Genomic DNA, 20941 nt, shown 5'->3' with positions numbered 1-20941 from the left:
GAATTTATCACTTATATACAATTTCAATCATAATTTCATAATCTCAAGATAACTATTTATTACGCTAATCTTATTCAAAATATAAACAAATTATACAAAAATATTTCTCAATCCACAGGGAGTAAAACCCCTCAAACAATTTCACATAATCATACAAGAAAAATTTCAATACAATAAACATCTCAAAATAAACCTCAATTTGATCCTTTAAGAACCCCTACACATGTTCATTCTAATCCTAATTGTGATAAACTCATCCCTTACCTCTAAGCGAGCTCACATGTGTATTGTAACAGCAATAGCGACATCTCTAGCGATTTCCTGAGATTCCTCAAGTTTGTCCTTTGACTGCTTTGATAGGGTTCCCAAATGTTAGAGACAATGAGAAGGGATTGAAGTCTTCATTCCACTATCTACATATGGTGAAGATGTGTGGAAATAAATCTCAAACCACATATCAAAATTTCATGACAATCCAACGGTTAATGAGTCCGGGATCGTAATTTTACCGAGACAGTTTTGGATTTCTGCGAGAAAAGGAAAATCTATGAAGCAAATGCTATTTCTCTCAGCTTCGACATGTTTTCATAATTTCCAACGGTGAGAATGTTCGGAAATGAGTTCCAAACCTGGTGTTCAAATTTCACGACGATCCAATGGTGAATGAGTTCAAGATCGTTGTTTTTCTTAGACAAGTTTGGTGGCATGAGGGAAAAAGAGAGGATTTTGGGAGGAGGAGAATAGAAAACGAAATTGAGACGAAGAGGAGTATCGTCAGTCTAAAAACTGACCTAAGATGCCTCTATTTATAGTTAGGATACTCACAATCTATTATTTACTCTATTTATTTTTATTATTTTATAAAAAAACTTTATTTTATTCCCTATCAAATGAATAAATCAAACATCTTTTTTTCCTTCAAACCATTATTTTAAAACAATTATTTCTCCTTATTTATTTAATTATAAAAACATCATCATTTTCTAAAACTCTATTTTTTTAACTAAAAACACCTTTTTATTTTATTTACGAAAAATGGAATGTTATAGTAGGAACCAGATGAGTTCAATAACTTTGACGATGTGCAACGAGTATTGTGATGGGATTCACTAAGGGAACCTGACGAGTTTAATCACTTTGAGGCGTGATGAGTTCAAATTATTTTGAGAACAATTAAAGAGTTATGTGTTTTGTACAATTCATAGATAGAGTTTGCATGCTAAAATGTTTTCTTGGTTGGACCTGAATCAAGAGGAAGAGGTTCGGACGGACTCTTCAGAGTCTAGGCCTTGGGAGTAAATACACTCGGTTTGAGTGTTCCTTTAAGTTTGTGCATCCCACATCGTTGCAACATTCTTGCAAAATAACATGACCCTGACTGGTTTTCCTATGATTTTACCAAGTGAGAGAAACCTAACTTTCTAGTGTGTGGTCGATCTTGTCATGTACTCCTAAGCGCCCGACAAGGTTTTTCACTGACATGGTACCACATTGCATATAGGATTGAGTCTAAGTGTATCTGTTGCATAACGCCCATGTAATGATCATTTTGTTACGTGATGGTGGGTAATGAATTGTGTGAATGTGAGATGTTGTGTTGTACTGGAGATGTGTTGTTTTGAACATGTGATTAATGTGAAGGTGTGGAATGTGATTTTGTGATTAAATCATTGGAATAAGTTATTAATGAGTGGTAAAATGACGTGAATTGTGCTATGTTGAGCTTGTTATACTTATATTTTATTATAGTATATGTATATGTATATGTGTGTGTGTGTGTGTGTGTGTGTGTGTGTGTGTGTGTGTGTGTGTGTGTGTGTGTGTGTTGTTTACAAATGTGATAACTCATTCCATGTGTGTTGTCTGTGTTTCAATCTTGTGATGATCTCAAACTTTGTGTTCGTGGGAGTAGATGATTAGGTGGATGGCTTTAAAGAACCTTGTGCTAGAAGAAGCTATGACACAATTCTCTAATTGGATGTGTCATTGGGGCATTATCTCAATTGCATGATGCTCTGAACATGTTATTTTACTTTATTTGATTCCACTGCTTAACTTGAGTATTTTTTTTTGTAAACTTGGACGACCTTGTTCTGAGCTGGATATGTTTTTAATAAGTTTTATTTCATAATAGTGAAGTGAATGTGACCTTTTATCCATGTGAATTTGTTTACGTGATTTGAATAAAATTGATTTAATTAAATTATGCATTTTTATGTTTTTCTTATTTATATGTATGTTGGGGTAGAGAGTGTTATACTATTGCTCTGGGCGATATCTATATCTATATTATATACACCTAAAGCAAACACAAAATTTTTTTTTTGACATGTGTCAACTTGTGAGCAATCCATCCAAATAATGTGCACACACTTACAAACAAGTCCAAATTTAGGTATGTTTGTAGCTGTTATGCCATTTTGAAGTTCAAATAAAATAGGTTTAGGGATTTCACAACTATTCCCTTTTCTCTCAAACCCTAATTTGATCCTAATGAACAAATTTTCAATTTTGAATTTCAAATGTGATTTTTGATGGAAGGATAGGGTAACGTATTTTGAACCCTATAAATAGATTCACAATTTTAGTGTAAAGAGCACAAAACATTCTAGCTATTAGTGTGTTTTCCTAAATCCATAAACCTGTATATCCATAATTTTCATAATGGCCAAAAATCATAACACTATTGTTGAGATTGATGCTACTAGAGAACATTGAAAAATATGTGTTAGGGTTATTCATTTGTGGTTGGTTCCTGATTTCAAAAAAAAAAAAAAACTATCACACTCCTTGGAGATGGTATTGGCAGATTCTCATATGGGTAGTTTTCTTTAATGTTACAAGTTTTTGTTTCCATATATTTTTTAAATGCAATCTAAAAAATATATGGAAACAAAATCTTGTAACATTAAAGAAATCAAGGAAGGAAATTTATTTTTTAGGGAGATAGAATCCACGCCACTACGAAGAGGACACTGGTTTGCAAATTTCAAAATGAAATCAAGAAAGAAAAATGTTATTCCTTCCATATGGTGGAAATTTATTTTCTAGGGAGATAGAATCCACGCCACTACGAAGAGGACACTGGTTTGCAAATTTCAAAATGAAATCAAGAAAGAAAAATGTTATTCCTTCCATATGGTGGGTGTTGCTTCTAATACTGGTGGTTTCAAGACTAACCACCATCCTTACAAACTCATATTTCAATTTAGCACCAAGGTCATATTGTTAGATGATGGTGCAGTCCCAAACATTGCATATGATTTGGTGCCTATTTCTACAATCATGGTTGGTGGTCTTGATGTCGATTATTTAGTGGGAAAGGTTGCTCTTCTAAATTCAATAAATTTTGATTTGATTATTATTTCTACTATTATGCTCTTGTGATATTTGTTGGATAAGATATCATGGGACTGTTGACTAGTGTTGGAAATGAGAGAGAACGAAAAGGATGACAAGAAGACCAAGATGAATGTGATTCAACTTGAGGATGAAAGATATTTTTTTTTTTGGAAGTTTATTTATTCTTATGCATTATTTGTCTGTTTAAAATAATGAATTTATGTACAAGCAGGGTGAGGATAAAGTGTACTCTATTTGGAGAATATGTTGACAAGTTGAATGCTTCCTTGCTTCTGGAGAAGGTACAAATAGTGTAGTTTGCCAAAATAAAGTCCTTCGAAAGTATGAGTTTTGGTTTTGTATAATAGAAATAGAAAAAATATAAAAATATTTGTTCATATTTTTAAGTTAATGTTTTCCTTTGTTGTTTTTCACTAGAGAAATATTTGTTTTTAAGTCCTTCAATTTAAAGAATTTTTAAAGTAAAAAAAATAATAAATAAGTTCTACTTAATTTTTTATTTTAACTTAAGTAACTTTTAAGAAGAAGAAAAAAAAAACTGGGTCAAACGGTATCTTAGTATTGAATATGGAAGGAGCTATAAATGCAAGTTGATGTTTAACAAGGATAGGTCAAATTCACAAGAATCGGGTGAAAACAACTATATAAAGATGTTCAGTTTAAGGGAGAAAATGACATCTCTTTGTCTTTGAAAGGGAGAATGAACACTATCCATAAGTTAATGAGATTTAAATGACTATATTTGGACATGTTACTTACTTTGTTTAGGTTTTCATGCATGTGCTTTATATATATATATATATATATATATATATATATATATATATATATATATATATATATATATATATATATTAACTTTAATAACTATTAGTAATGTTTTATGAACAATACTTTATGGTTAACTTTGAATTTAATTATATCGATTTATAATATATATGATATTACCTTTTATTATTTGATGAAATTTATATAATAATTATTTATATTAGATTTAGAAATTTGTAACTAAAAATTGCTGTCAAAACTTTAAATAGATATAAGTAGTATGATGGATTTTATGTTAATGTATTGAAAAATTCCTATTATCTTCAATGTTTTATCAATATATTCATAATTTATATATTGGTATTGGTTTTTTAGTTTGATCAAACTAATCATAATATAATAAGTCTAAATCTTTTCCGCACAGGTTAAGATAGGTTAAGATACTAGTATAACGCTTGTAGGAAAGTCTACAAGTGTTGTATATAAGATAAAATAATGTCATTCGGTAATTACTGATTTATGACATTTACTATATAAATATACAAACACAATTTGTTTGCTCTCCAAAAGATACAAGGTTCTTCTAATCTATGATATTTACTTGACAAATATACAAACACAATTTGTTTGATCTCCAAAAAATACAAGTTTCTTCTCAGAAATCTCCTATCACACTACACCAAATTTCAAAATATACAAAGTTTTTTTTTGCTTTACGTAGCAGTTTTATGGTGCTATTGTTCTCGGCAATATATGTTTATATACAGTGCTAGTAGGAAGTTCTATGTGCGTTATAGAAAATAGGCAGTGCTTTTTTTTATTTTTATAAAGTGCTATATATAAGATAAAAATCATGAAAATAACACTGCATAACAACTGTGTTAATATTTAATGGTGACATTTAATTTTAAAAATCATGAAAATGGTATGATTTTAAAAGAGCAGCATGGGAATAAACAACAGAGAAGTCAAATCCTCCTCCTAGATGAACGTTGTCTATTGATATATTATTATTTTTAACAACGGTGTTTTGCTTCATTTACATTTTTTTCAAAACTGTAAACACATAATAATAATAATAATTCAACTTATCCACTACTAAAATCTATACAAAAACAATCAATCAAAGTGATAGTGCTAATGTAATTTTTTTATTTTTATTATATATATGTGTGTCCACATGCTTTATGATTTAAAATTTAACCATGTCATGGTGTCAATATCATGTCTGGTGTCAAAATTCATACTTCATTGATGCTTGTGACTATTAAATCCAGAAATCAGAGGAGGAGATCAGAGTTACTCCAAAAATTTCTCTCCTAATACTTTGTCTAAGTTTATATCCAATTTTCCAAGGTGATATGACATGTTGCAAAAAATTTGTTACAATAAGCTCTATTTTATGCTGACCCATTTGGCTACTATCTAACCCCCTAAGATACTGCATGATAAGTTTTCTATTGGAGAAATGATGCCTCAGAAAGCTTCTCCAACTATACTAGCATAAATTCATTACCAAAATTCAGGTAGCATGTTGTTTATAGACATCGCTGGGTAGGTTTTTATTATTTCTAATTGCAAGTTTGTGACCATTTACAAATAAACAAAGTGTTCATTATTCCTAATTAAATTAATGAATTGACGTAGAATGTTAAATACGATGTCAAAAATAGTTAATAGTATATATCATACAAAATCATATTAAGAAACACAGGTGATCCTTGTACACTAAAGTACTAGTACTAGGTTGAAAATTAATTAGAACAGGATCAATCAAATGCTGAGTGAAGCTTATTTTTTATAATTTAGGTTACAAAGTGCATAGAATAAAACCAATTAAAAGGACACTAAATAATTAAACATATAGAATTTCTTAATGACCTCCAAACATATTACTTGGGACAAAATGATTGAGCAGCAGACAAGAAGTCATAGCAATAATATTTTGCTTGAGTCATCCACCATTTTCCTGCAACACATTTTCTATTAATCTCCTATGCTTCCCACTTTAACACAAAATTTCACTTATGAAGACCCAAAATTTCCCATTTTCTAATCAAATAGATCTTCCTTGTTATTCACATTTGAATAATATAATGGCAAGTCTCATGTATATATATAAAATTAAATTTCCACTTAGCCAATCCAATTCCTTTACCTTCTCCCATTACACAACTCGGAGAACCAAAAATGACATCTCTAGCATGAAAGTGAGATTCTCTGGAGAGGAGAATTGGTTATTTCAATCTTACACAATGAAGGCTACATGGGAAATTTTAGACCAATAAAAACAATATGAACAGAATAGGTTTCCAAAAAGGTCATTAACTAATGTTCAACCCACTAACTTAACTGGTGATTCTCCAATTTCCCAGCATGCATTATTTGTTGAAATACCCTCCTTTATCTATGAAATCTCCTGTCCAGCAGACACAATATAAGAATAAAATTATCATAATAAAACCTACGCTCCAAACTATGTAATTAAGAGGAATTTTGCCAATAATAAGGAACCATACTCCATCGTTTCTTAACCGTAAAAATAAGTTTCCATTAAGGTACAAACTCAAATATGAAATATAAAAATGGTATAAATCAAGCCTAGGTTCTTGTCCAATTGAATATCACAGTCTGTCCCAGAGTTCTAAATCACGGCCAAACCTTTGAACAAACAGAATAAACCAATGATTAACTAACATCAAACAGATTATATCATGTGCCATAAGCAATCCAAGGAACACTTTCTTTTAAAATGTATATTTTACCTTAAAAGATGAAAGTGGTCTCTACCAAAATTGAGGCACACCGTTCTAATGACATTGAAATCCTTCATGCCCATACCAGCATTGCATAACATTTTTCCCTCTTCACTTCAGAAGTATCCCTTGTCGAGCAAGCACTTCATGAGTTGGACCCACTCGGGCCAAGGATGAGCAAGCTCGAGTATTGGCTGCTGCGCCGAGTGCAAGACTACAAGTTGTGTTAGGCTTGGGAGCAAGACTGCGAGGTTACTAAACATAGAACTTAGACACCGCTTTTTGTCCAAACAATATATAAACTCAGTATTAGGGACATTAGACCTCACTCATTCAAACAAGCGGCATATATCACCTCCATGTTTTATATTTACAGCATTTTTGGAAACGTATTATATTCTATGCTATATATTGACAATTTAGGCATTGTTTCAATAGAATTCAATTCATTAAAATACACACCCAGTATAAATTTTTTTTACATCCTATAATCATAAAATGCAGTGTTTGATTAACTTTCACATGCAGAACTGCCGAAACCAAAATCAAAAGCAATAATAAATGATTTCAATTGCAACACATCTACAGAAATGAAAAATTGAGATTGCAAAGAATATATATAGCAACGATTCTCATGCATGATAAAATCTACACTCACATTAAGAAGAATACCAATACTTTGACAAAAAGCAGAAAACCAGAGCCATTAACACACAAAATTCTCTACTGCAACAAAATTTTCTAGAAATTCAAAAAAAGACAAATTATCTGCATTTGAAGATCAGAAATTGGCAATTGTTATCAGTCATTGTGATTCCCAAACACGGAGCAATGAAAAACTCATCATGTCTCTCAACTTATAGATGAATTCGCAAAAATTCATAAAGAGAGAAATAAGGCACAAGGCAATTTCAAAAAGAAAAAATTAACTATCAGAGACTTAATCACATGATAAATACCAAATGAATTAATCCAACCTTATTGTTGCTTAAAGTTCAAGCAGTGCTGAAACTGATTATTTGTCAAACTTATTGTTGCTTAAATGAAGCAGGGGCTGAAACGGATTCTTTGCCAGTTATCAACTTTTGACAGACGGTTGCTCACTGTGCCTGCAGCAATATTACCAACAAGATCTTAAATTGCCCACTTTAATAAAATACAAGAGATGATGGTTTAACATCTTACTCATAATATTAATAGTGAGACTCTTGTAACCGACTTAGCTTTTAGCTCTGTGTTCTACCAAGCACCGAAGAAATTTTATGTTCCCAGTTTATTCATATCTGCTTTTTTCAATAATAAATTAGCATCTAATAGACTAGAAGCACATTAAACAATTAAGTAAAACTCGCAAAAACATAACTCAATAATAACCTACGAATGACTGGAAAGTAATATAATCAATGAATCACAGTGGATACATAAAAGAAACAGTAAAAATAGATCTATAGCATGAAACTCCCTATTCAATTTAAATAACAAAATTTAACAAAACACATGGATGGAAATGTTACTCTCATGGCCAGTCCCAAATGAAAAATGCGCAAGCCAATGGAATATGAGACTGCTCTGGCAGAGATGTCACCATTCACCAATGAGGGTGGTGCCATCAACAGTGAGCATTGATTTATAGCAGTTACTATATACAATTTGTTTGCTCTCCAAAAAGCATGAGACTCCTTCTAAGAAATCTCTTGTCAATAGAATTTAATTAAAATGTAATTATAATGCAAAAAATTTTACCCTATCTCCAATCACAAATTTTATCTAGAGGACTGTAATAATTTCCATTTGTTAATATCAAAACCCTCCTCCTTTGTCCGGGCTTGGGACCGGCTATGAGAACATAGGCGGAGTTAAAAACTTTTTTTTACAAGGGTTTGTCTAACTGATCCCAAGTAAAAGTCGGGTTAAACCACCCCATTTCTAATGACCAATAAAATTTAGATATTTTTTTATATTTTGAATTCTATCATTAATGTTATGACTATTACAATCTATATTATCTTTAATTTCTCTTTCATATCATTTATTTAGTTTCATATCATTTATGTATAAAATCAAAACTTTATAGTTGTTACTTAAAAGTTGATAATAAAAATTATAGTAAAATACATAAATATATTTAAACAAATTATAAAATATTAAAATTTTAATAATTATTTTTAATTAATTATAAAAAACTACATAAAAAGTTTTCCTTTATTTTAACTTTAGAAAAATTTTAAGATTAATTTCTTTTAATTGATTGAAATATGTAAAATTAACTTTTGGTAACTAGCTGTCATTTTACATATAGATAGTACCAACAATCAGATTGTAATGTCAAATGTAAAATGAGAACTATTTTATGTATTTCACTAAATTGAAAAAATTAAAATTCATTTTTCCAAAGTTAAAATAACTGAAAACTATATTCCAAAAGTTTTTTTCATGATAGATATTTACCTAGAGTGAATAAAGAATAGATTTTTATAATTAATTAAAAATACTAATTATTAAGATTTTAATATTTTATAGTTTTTTTTATATATATTTATGTATTTTAGTATAATTTTAAGTATTAACTTTTAATTCATTATTATAAAATTTTAATTTTATACATAAATGATATGAAGAAAAAATAATAAATGAGATGAAAAAAATAATAATAAATTATATGAAAGAGAAACTAATGACAATGCATCAAAGGTGATAGCCATATCTTCAAATTATAAAAGAATGGCCAAAAATCTATTGCTCATTAAAGATAAGGTAGTAATTCAAACCCTTTTAAAATAATATAAATAATTAATTCTGCTGAATAACAGAATTCTCAATAAATAAATTATAATTCTGCTTAACAGAATCATCAATAAATTATGAACAAATAAATTATAAGTTATCATTAACAGCAGAATCAAAAATAAATAAATTATAAATTCGGTTAAATAACAGCATTATAAATAAATAAATAAATTATGAATTCTGCTGAGTAACAGAATCATCAATAAATAAAGTATAAATTCAGCTCAGTGACAGAATTATAAATAAATAAATTACAAATTCTGTTCAGCAACAGAATTATAAATAAATAAATTAAAAATTCTGCTGAGTAACAGAATTTTCATTCTCATCGATTTGAAAATTTCTGAAGTCTGACATGGAATTTATTTCTGAAATTAACACTGCAGAAAATATAAAAAAACAAAATCAAAACCTAAAAAGATTAGCTCAAGATTTCAATTTCTATAGGAAAATACCTAAATAAACAACAAAATCAAGAAATTCATAAGAAATATTATAATTAAAAGAAACAAAAACAAGAATCCAAGGAAAGCACATGGGCGTATACTGCAAATAAAAATTCAGAGAGGAAACACAACGCAAAGATGAAGAAATTCAGAATATAAAAATAAAAATATTATATTTATCATGATGATTCAGAAAAACAGACCAGCGTAAGAATCATCATGTCTATTCACCGATGGAATTAAATTGAATAGGTAATTTCAAGAACAAGAAAACAGTGAAGGAAAGCGATAAATAACGAAGACGACAATACGATTTCAGAAAGTTAGAAATAGAAACAATATAATGTTCAGAGAGGAGAGTAATGGAATGAAGTAATGAGAGGCAGGTGATTAGGGTTTAGCATAAAATAAAGAAAAAACGATTGAATAAAAAACAGATAATAGGAGAAATGCTAACCTGTGTATTATGAGTGAATTGGAGAGAGGGAGAGAGGGAGTGAGTTGGGGCGGAAATGAAATGGAGGTGCAGTTGAGAATGTGAATGTGTATTTTATAACACGAGCGAGGAGTGAAATATAGAGATGAACGGCTGGAGATTGGGGTCAGAGATATGGATCGGACGGTGGGGAGAGGCGCATAGGAATCACTTCTTCACTTAATAAATCACTTTTATTCAACATTTTTTGTTATTCAATGTAGTATATATTTTATATAAAACTTACTCGTGTTAAGATCATTTATTCATTTATTTCACCGATTTTTTTCAGGTTTATTTAACATTTTTTGTTATTTAATGTAGTATATATTTTATATAAAACATGATGAAAAAAATGACTAATTCATTTAAAGATAACAGAAAAGAAGAAAATATGATTTCAAAAAGTGTAACAGAAAAAGAACCTAATAAAATCTAACAATGACAAACAAAAAAATCTAATTTTAAAAAAAGTAAGAAAGAAATAAAGAATCTGATCGAATTGAACAACTTAAATCTAACGTTGATGGACGATAGACAGAGTTACTCGTGGCGTGTATTTTTATAAGAAAATTCAGTCGAATGGTAAAATATCTAGATCGAACAATAACATGAAACCCTGAAACAATAATAATTTCTAATTAATTAAAATATAAATAAAATTTTAAATTATATACATAATAAATTATAAAGAATAATAATTAATTAAAACATTATTTAAACCCGACCCAATCCTATATTAGGCCACAAAGTCCAATAAATAACTTACTTACATAAAAAACAAGACATTTGCTATTTGCACATTCTTTGCTAAGTACACCACTGCCCTTTTTATTTTTAGTACCAATTATATCCTTTTAAATCCTATTTTTACTCTCTATATTTGTTATTTTTTAAATCTTATATTTTATCCAATCTTTATTATAAACGATGAACCTCTGTATTCATTATTTTTTAAACCTTTTTTTATGTATTACTGAATTTTCATAAAATTTATGTGATACTATACATTTCCTCCATGTGATATTACATTTCAATGTACACTTTATCTATTATATGGTGTACATAATACTCCTTCTTTGTACACAATAAAAAATGTGTAAAAATAATCACAAATCAAAGTTGTTGATAGACATTAGTTGTCTTCTCACATTTTGTGTATTGAAAATTTTAGATATAGGTATTAGTCTTTTAACATCTAACATCATAATAAGTATGCATCCCACCATTAGTGATTATTCTAGCTCTTAAAGGAAGGAATGTTCGATGACGGTCAAAAATCACTTTTCAAAACAACATATATCAATTCCAAAAAGTAGTTTCTGGAACTTTGTTTTAAATGTGCTAAAACATAGCTTTAAAATTACTTTTTAGAACTTATATATGGTTTTCTTGAAAATAAATTCCATAATTATGAGTATTTTATTAAAACATAGTCCGAAAAATTACTTTATGGAATTGATATATGTTGTTTTAAAAAGTATAGTGCAAAATTATGTTTTAAGAAATAAAAGGATATAAATATAATGGGGTATGCTAACATACCAAATTATTTGGAAAAAAAAACTTAACTACTTATTTCATGATAATAAATTTATTTACGAATAATAAGGTAATTTAATGTTTATATTTTAAAACTCATTTATTTCTCTCTCCCTCTCATTCTTAAAATTAAAAAAAAAATATTTAGGGAGAGCAGAGAGAATGAGTGTCACTAAATATATTCACCATATGAGATGCAAAACAAAAGGAAAGACAATGAAATGACTTTGAAAATCGACATTAGCAAAGTATTTGATAGAGTCCAATGAGGTTATCTTCTACGGGTGATGGATAAAATGAGATTTCACATGAAACAAGTAGGTTGGATGAAGCTTTGTTTGAAAATTGTAAACTACCAAGTCAAAATAAATGGGGATCATGTAGGACCAATCTCACCTAAAAGAGGACTAAGATAGGGTGACTCATTGTCACCCTACCTTTTCATTTTGTGCACAGAGGGATTCTCCTCTCTCCTTAAAAAAGTCGAGTGTAAGGGAAATATTCATGGTATAAAGGTGTACAGAGGAACACCTGTTCTCTCACACCTTTTATTTGGTGGCAATTGTTTTCTATTTTGCATGACACCAGAGAAGGAAACAACTAGACCAACTCAAATCCTTGATACCTATGAAAGGGCTTCTGGTCAAATGATCAATTTAGACAAGTCATATATTTTTTTCAGCACCAACACTCAACAATCTTTGAGGCAAACAATCATGTTTGGTTTTGGTGTCTCTACAATCATAGGGTTTGGAAAATACTTGGGCCTCTCATCTGTCAATGGCAAAACAAAGAAAGAAAATTTCAATTATGTAGAGGATTGAATTTGGAAATGCAACTAAATAATAAAGTCATCGGCTTTCTTTTACATAAAAGGTTCACAATCACTTTCTTCTACATCATATTCAAACTTGTCCAAATAAATAATAAAGTCATCGGCTCGAACAAGGCCGTCCGAGACTTCATACAATTAATATAAAACCCTATACCCCAATGTCACATCCTATCAAAGCGTTGTGTCTCGACGTCCTTCAACACAATATTCCTTAAAGCAGTTCACCTAGTCATTTGTTCCCCTGAACACAGAGTTCAAGATCATCACAGGATCCAAACACAAACAACAAACCGGGAGTGAGTTATCACATTCCTAACTAATAGAGAAACAAGACAACTAGATATACATATCATATAAACCAAATAAAACTTACTTACATGTAATTCCCGTAATTCCACCACTTTGTCATTCAAAATTCACTTTTCATCAATCAATCACACTTTTCAATCATCAATCACATTACACAAGAATCACACGCTCTGATCAAGACATAATAACACCTCAATTTCATAATAAACAATTAGCAAACGCATGAGACAGTTATGCTAAGACTCAAGCCTATATGCAATGTGGTATCATGTCAGTGAAAAACCACCCTAGGGCGCTTAGGAGTACATAATAAGACACACCACACAATGGATTTGTCAGGTCACTCTCACTAAGTAAGATCATAGGGAGACCAGTCAGGGTCAGATGTTTTGCGAGAATACTCCAACCATATGGGATCAGCATAGGCTTAAAGGAGCACTCAAACCCGGTGACCCCCTAGGCCTACACTCCGAAGAGTCCGTCAGGACCTTTCCCTCCTGATTCAGGTCCAACCCCTAAAATCATTTTAGCACACAGACACTGCGAGCGAATTATACAATACCCACGACCTCACACTCGTGTCTTAAACACGTACAACATATTGCGCTACAATTTAACACTGGTTCCTAAATAGGAACCTACACCTTCTCTTTAACACTGGTTCCTAAATAGGGAAACCTACACTTTCTCTTTAACACTGCGCATTTACACTTTTCTCAAGATAACACTGGTCGGGTTATTGTACAATTCACAGCTTACAACACAAATAATGTCACATCAAGAGTTAATCACACACTTATTTATAACCAAAACTCATTCACAATTTCACATCTCATAATGTCACAATCCACCATCACATGTTTTCACGTATCTCACAATTCAACACCTGTTCTACTTTACACTTTTTCTCAATCTCAATAACAATATTATAATCTCAAAGCAACATATTATTCCACAATTCATCACATATTTCATTTATAAGCACTGCTCATGAATTATACAATACCTCGACCTCATACTCGTGTTTCAAACATGTTTAACACATTGCGCTACAATTTAGCACTGGTTCCTGAATAGGAAACCTATATTTTCTCTTAAACACTGCACATAAACGCTTTTCTCAAGATAACACTGGTCGGGTTATTGTATAATTCATAGCTCACAATATAATTATTGTCACATCAAGCGTCAAACACACACACTTATTCACAATCAAATATCATGCCCACAATTTAACATCTCATAATATCACATCAATCATCTCATTTTTACATGTATCTCGCAAATTGACACATTCAACTTTGTACTACTCAATCTTCACTATAATATTATAATATCATTATAATAACTTATTACACCTTATAACTCATGCACATCACACAATAATAATATTTGCATGATACAAAACATATATATGTATATAGTAAATTAAACTACATTATTTTTTTATCAAAGGATTTCTATAACAATTAATTTAATATTACATCAAAAGAAATTACCACTAGACATTAACCTTACAATTTTCTTTAATTTATTATTCTAGTATTACAATAATTATATACACATAACATGTTGATCATCGTCGTAGAAAAATTAGAACAAGATAATAATTTATATAAAATAAGTCATTGAATAATATTATTTAAAATATAATTTACGTTAGCAATTTCTCATTGGGACATCAACTGATTCATCAAACATATATAATTCACTGTAATAATTAAAAGGATAAAATGAAAATTGCAAAAATACCCCAAAACCCATTCCAATTGATATCTTTAAGGATCCCTACACATGTTCTCACTAATCCCCAATTGTGAATAACTCATCCCTTACCTGTGAGCGGACTCACGTGTCTTCAGCCAGTGATAGTAACATCTCTAGCGATTCCCTGAGATTCCTTCAGTTATTTCTTCGACTGCTCCGATAGAATTCCCAAACGTCAGAGAGATGAAGAAGAGATTGAAACCTCCACTTGTATTGTCTTCATGAGATTCCATTTTCTCCCTCCACAAACGTTATCTCGAAAATCCCAACGGCAGAAGTGTGCGCAATTGAATTTCGAAAAACATATCCAAATTTCATGAAAATCCAACAATTAACGAAATCGGGATCATAGTTTTACCGAGATAGTTTTGGGTTTCTGCGGGAAATTAAAATGCTACAATGTGAAGGGTTTTCCTCTAAGCTCAGATATGATTTTGAAATTCCCAACGGTGAGAATGTTCAAAATTAGGTTTCAAACGTGGTACTCAAATTTCACGACGATCCAACGGTGAACGAGTCCGAGATCGTCGTTTTTATGAGACAGGTTTGGCGTGCTACGGAAAAAAGAAAGGGTTTTGAGAGGAGAAGAGGAAAAACGAAAATGAAGCCAAAAAGAGACACCTGACTTAACATAACTATTTATACCTAGGGTACTCAGCCTATTATTTGCTCTATATTTATTTATTTTATAAAAATAAACTCTATTTTATTTTCTATCAAACAAATAAATGAAATACTCTTTTTATTTTCTCTCAAATCATTATTTTAATTAATAATTATATCTCCTTATTTATTTATTTATAAAATCTCATCATTTTTCTAAAACTCTATTTATTTATAAATAACAATCCTTTTTAATCTATATTAAAAAAAATTGGGATGTTACACATTTGATGTGATTTTCTTAAATACGTTTGTTTCCAAACATTTCCAAATGTGCACTTGGTAGCCTTAAAATGACCGTCAAGCCCATAAACAAGATGGGCTAAACTAAGGCTCCAAACTCAAAAATAAAGATTGTACTCAAAATAGTAACATTCAATTTTATTTAGTAATTGAATAAAGCAAATAAAATTAATCTTCATTACCTTTTCAAATTCAACCATACAACAATAAAATAGTAATTGCTTCTATTTGCTTACTTTCTTTTTCTAAATTTTTCTATGATTAGTAACCTTTCTTTGCTTTCTAGAATTGACTTTCAGCTATATAGCTTGATTGACTTTGGGGCTTTGTTAGTTTAACAACTTTCTTGTATCAAACAATGGGCCTTTGGGCTTTTTTCTCTTGAAAAGGAAGTAGATTTTGCAATTTCTAGAGTGATTCAATAATTGGATAACTACAAAGAATTTAATTTTGGGACAATATGCAATTTTCTTAATATAAAGAGTGTTTAGTAGGGTGAAAATAGGCCAAGCAGACAATCAGGAGGCTTGTAGCCTAGCTGGGCCTGACCTTTTTAATAGGGCTCTTGCTAAATACATCTTCTTCTTTGCTATCTTAACACCATTTTCTGTCATTAAATTTATTATTACCATTTATATCCTTTTAACCTTGTTTCTACACCTCGAATAAAAGCATGTTTCTCTACGTCGCAAACTGATTGGGGAGGAGAATTTTGCCCATTAGCACCTTTTTTTGTTGTTTCCCCTTACTTAGCCCTTACAATACTCATAAATTGGATTCCAGGTCTCATGAATGCCTTTTCTTAGGTTATTCTACTTCTCATAAGGGCTACGAGTGGATTTCCCTTATTGAAAGGATGTTTGTCTCAAAGGATGTCTTATTTAACGAGTTTAAACACCCCTATTTAGTTTTGTTGAGTCTACATGTCCTGCCACTAAACCATCCTCGTCCCTCACTTCTTTTATTTTTCCTTCCATACCAATCATAAATAACCAGCCTCCTCATCAAGCTAACTTCTCTTATAGTTCTTCATCTCAATCTCCTCAAAATAATCAGGTTGCAATTACTACTGACATTGCTTTTAAGTCAAATTATGATATTGTTGTTCAGTCAGCTTCTATTGTTGTGTCTCTTTAGTCTCTTGACACTACACATACATCTCTATAAATAGTTGACAATAATATTGCTCATTCTTCTAATACCATTGATCTTTCATCTTCTTACACTTTTTTTTTCTCTTTTTCCTTCTTGACCTCTTATCTTCTGACACTTTTTCTTCATCTTTTGCAAACTAGATCCAAATCAAGTAATCTTTTACCTACGAATCCGTTACTTCTTCTAACTCATATTGAACCAAAGAATGTGAAACATACCTTGATTTCTCGAAACTGGTTGTCAGTTATGCAACTAGAATATGAACCATTGATGAAGAATAATACTTAGGATCTAATACCTCTTACATCTAACAAGAAGGCTATTAGCTGTAAGTGGGTATTTAGGGTGAAGGAAAATGCAAATGGTTCAATAAATAAGTATAAAACTCAACTGGTTGCCAACGGATTTAACCAAGTGCAAGGGTTTGATTTCCAATACATCCTAGAGCTACATTCATGAAAACATGAACTTTTTAATGCCAATGTACCACACTCATCATTTTGGTGAAAGTAACAATTTATTACAAAAAGGACAAGAAAAACAATCAGGGAACAGTTGATCCCCAAATTATATATAGTCAATGATGGACCATGGGTACAATTTGTAATATCATCCACGACCATTAATTAAAAAAATAATCTATCCTAGAAATAAAGAAAGTTCAGGTAATCAAAACATGAAAGTAAACATGGGTTTGAACTGAAAAATCAAATCCGAGCAAGTGAACAATGTGGCACGATCTAGGGCGAGAAGTGAAGTGAACGAGTTATTTGAGGGTTTCAGCTTTGAGTGGGACTGAGTTGTTAGGATTTCTTAAAATATAAAGGCAATTTTGTAATTTCCTTAGAGCGGGGACTTGTGGGGCAGGGGAAATGATCCTCATCCCCATCCTTGTCGTGCCTATGGCGAAATATTTATCCCCGTCCCCGTGGGAAAATATTCCCTATATGCGGGACCCTGAATAGGATAGTCCCTTTGGAGATCCCCGTTTATGGTACAAATTGATACCCCTATTGCAGAGTGGGAATCAAATGTTGATCACAGAAGGTCAATTTCAGGTGTTGCCAGATGTTTGGGTCTAATCTTATATATTGGTGGTCCTAGAAGCAGTAAGTGGTTGCAAGGTCAAGTATAGAGGTAGATTATCATTTTTTTATCCGCAAAAATAATATTATATATTAGGTAAGTTTTAGTACAAGTCGTATTGTGGTTTTTACAATCATCAATGAAGTCTCCCATGCGGAGGTTTGGTTCCCTAATAAAAACTAATCGTGATGGATTAAAGAACCAAAACTCTAAGTATATATTGGTGATCCCTATCTGTGGAGCTATTTTCCACTAATTACAAAACCATTCTTTGATATGGCTTGACCATAAATGAAAAGGATTGTCAAATCCTTTTTCCAGGTTCCTCAGCTAGCTCCAGCAAAAAAAAATGGCATCATCCAGTAACTTACTGGTGTTGGGACTATTGTTTGAAAATATGATTATGTTTCTATAGTTCCATTTACTCCAAGTTAGTGCCACCCACCAAATTAACCATCCCTGTGACTTGATACCAAGGCGTGTATTGCAGACAGAGTGTTGCATGAAATTTTGCCTTGGTGTTGCGAAAAAGAGCCCACCATATTGATCAAAGACAATGATTCCCACCAGATCTACCTAATTCTGTGACAGCTGAAAAACAAATGCCCTGCATCCTCCTCCTCCTTTTTTGTATAGAATGGGCAGAGTGTACCATTGATGTTTATATTTCTTCGCGTCAAGTTCAATTTAGTGGGCAATCTGTCCTTCATTAATCTCTAGACAAAAAATGTTACCTTGTTTGGTATTTTTAGCTTCCAAATGGCATGAAAAATTCTATCTGTATTATCATCTTTTGAGTTCATGTCCATTAATTGGTATGCACTTCTAATTGTGTATTTTCCACTCGTATCATTTGTCCATACCCATTTATCTGATTGTGGGAGATTTACATTAATAGCTTGTATTTCCTCTAGAAAATCAGCCTGCATACTTATTTCAGTCTCGAATAGTAGCCTTTTCCATTGCAAACATCATTCCTATTTCCCTTCTGAACTATCTCTTATTTGCAAAATGTATTACTTTTGTTGTTTCGAGTTCAGGTACAGTCTAGGATACTTTGCCTTTAAAGGGATCCCATCAGCCGCCCATCCATCTTCCTAAAATCTAACTTTTGAACAAGACCCTATTCCATCTTATGCCATGTTGGAACCATCTTTCCTCCCCTAAATTGTGACACACCTTTTTCAGGTCATACCACCATTTGGAGACTGCTTGATGTGAATTGTTGCCATCCAAGCTCCGCCTACCTCCATATTTGGAATCCAACACTCTAGCCCAAAGTTCCCCCTGATGGTGAAATAGATCTCACTTCTACTATCCCAGGATAGCCTGATTGAATTTGGTCAAGTCTCTAATTCCCAAGCCTCTTTTTTTATTTTGATAGAGATGTTGTCTTCCATCTCACCCAAGCAATTTTATGGATATCCATGTCTCCACCCCATAAGAACCTTCTTTGTAGTGTGACTAGCTTGTGTACCACCTTTGGAATCCTGAAAAAAGAAATAAAATAGATAGGGATTAAGTTTAGGGTTGACTTTATCAGAGTCACCCTGCCCTCAAATGATAATGGCTTTTGTTTCCACTTTGCTAATCTACTCTCACATTTTTTAACTATGGGTTCCCAAGTCACACAACTTTTAGGGTTTGCCTCGATGGGGATACCCAAATAGGTAAACGGTACAACTAGTAAGCTACAATTGAAGTACAAGGCAGCCTCATTCAACCATTGGGCAGATTTTCCAACCGTCCCAAACTGACTTTTTGCATAGTTGATTTTTTGGCCTGATACCATCTCAAAAATCCTCAATATTGCCTTGAGGAACTTCACGTTTATGCATTGATGTTTCATCGAAGAAAATGGTGTCATCTGCATACTGCAAGATGCTGATTTCTATTCCATCTTTTCCCTCCAATAACCCCTTGTACTTGTTTGCTTTCAGTGCTTTTCCATTAAACCCGTTAAGCTCTCAATCACAATATTAAATAAGAGAGGGGCTAGTGGATCCCCTCCGCCACAATATTATCATAGTTTGGCACAAAGTATTGCAGAATTATCCTGGATTCAGACCTTGTTGAATGAATTGCAAGTTTCGTTCAACACACCCATTGTATTATATGACAACCAAAATGTTGTTGCTCTTGCCCACAAACCAATCCTTCATGCAAGAACAAAGCATATGGACATTGATATTTTCTTCGTTCGAGAGAAAGTTCTAACCAAGTAGATGATTGTTCACCATGTTCCTGCACTAAATCAATGGGCATATGCTCTCATAAAGCAACTTTCTCCAAGCAAATTTATTTTTCTGGGAGCCAAATTCAAAGTGCTTGAGACTCCCTTAAAGTCTCACCCACATTTACTTTGAGGGGAGAGGGGTATTAGAGTATTGTACAGAGAGTTACAGTATCCAATTTCACTCTCTTAAGTTAGTAGTTAGGAGGTTAGTTATAGTTAGTTTGTATGTTAGTTATTGACAACTGTTGACAGTCATCATAACTAACTACCTAACTCTATAAATATAGAATTGTAACACAAAAATTAGTACCCTTATAATATTTTCTCTTTACTTTGAAGTTTTATTTTCTTTCTTTTCTCTTTTCTATGATCTGTTAGAACTCTAATCTCATGAAAGAAATTAAAGAAAAAATAAAATACACTGACAAATGATAATATCTATTTGATGTGACAAGAGAGACATAAACACATAGGAAAGGTGTCAATGGGGTGTCTAAAATATTTGGGTGC

At 31.5% G+C, this 20941-nt stretch overlaps 1 long non-coding RNA gene and 1 other non-coding gene across 2 annotated transcripts; both read right to left on the bottom strand.

Annotated features, from left to right (window-relative positions):
- Positions 1 to 5983: 5983 nt before the first annotated feature.
- On the bottom strand, positions 5984 to 7605 carry LOC121172872 (uncharacterized). The gene is made up of 2 exons (XR_005886620.1): positions 6897 to 7605; positions 5984 to 6792 (listed from the first exon to the last, which is right to left on the bottom strand). It is a non-coding gene; the product is annotated as an uncharacterized lncRNA (long non-coding RNA).
- Positions 7606 to 9971: 2366 nt separating this feature from the next.
- On the bottom strand, positions 9972 to 10063 carry LOC112998244 (small nucleolar RNA R64/Z200 family). Its single transcript, XR_003263283.1, has one exon. It is a non-coding gene; the product is annotated as a small nucleolar RNA R64/Z200 family (small nucleolar RNA).
- Between the last annotated feature and the right edge of the window lie 10878 nt (positions 10064 to 20941).

Source organism: Glycine max, chromosome 10, assembly GCF_000004515.6.
Source record: "Glycine max cultivar Williams 82 chromosome 10, Glycine_max_v4.0, whole genome shotgun sequence".
Taxonomy (NCBI): Eukaryota; Viridiplantae; Streptophyta; class Magnoliopsida; order Fabales; family Fabaceae; genus Glycine; species Glycine max.
The sequence above is the reverse complement of the archived record's forward strand: the minus strand, read 5'-3'. Positions and strand labels throughout refer to the sequence as shown.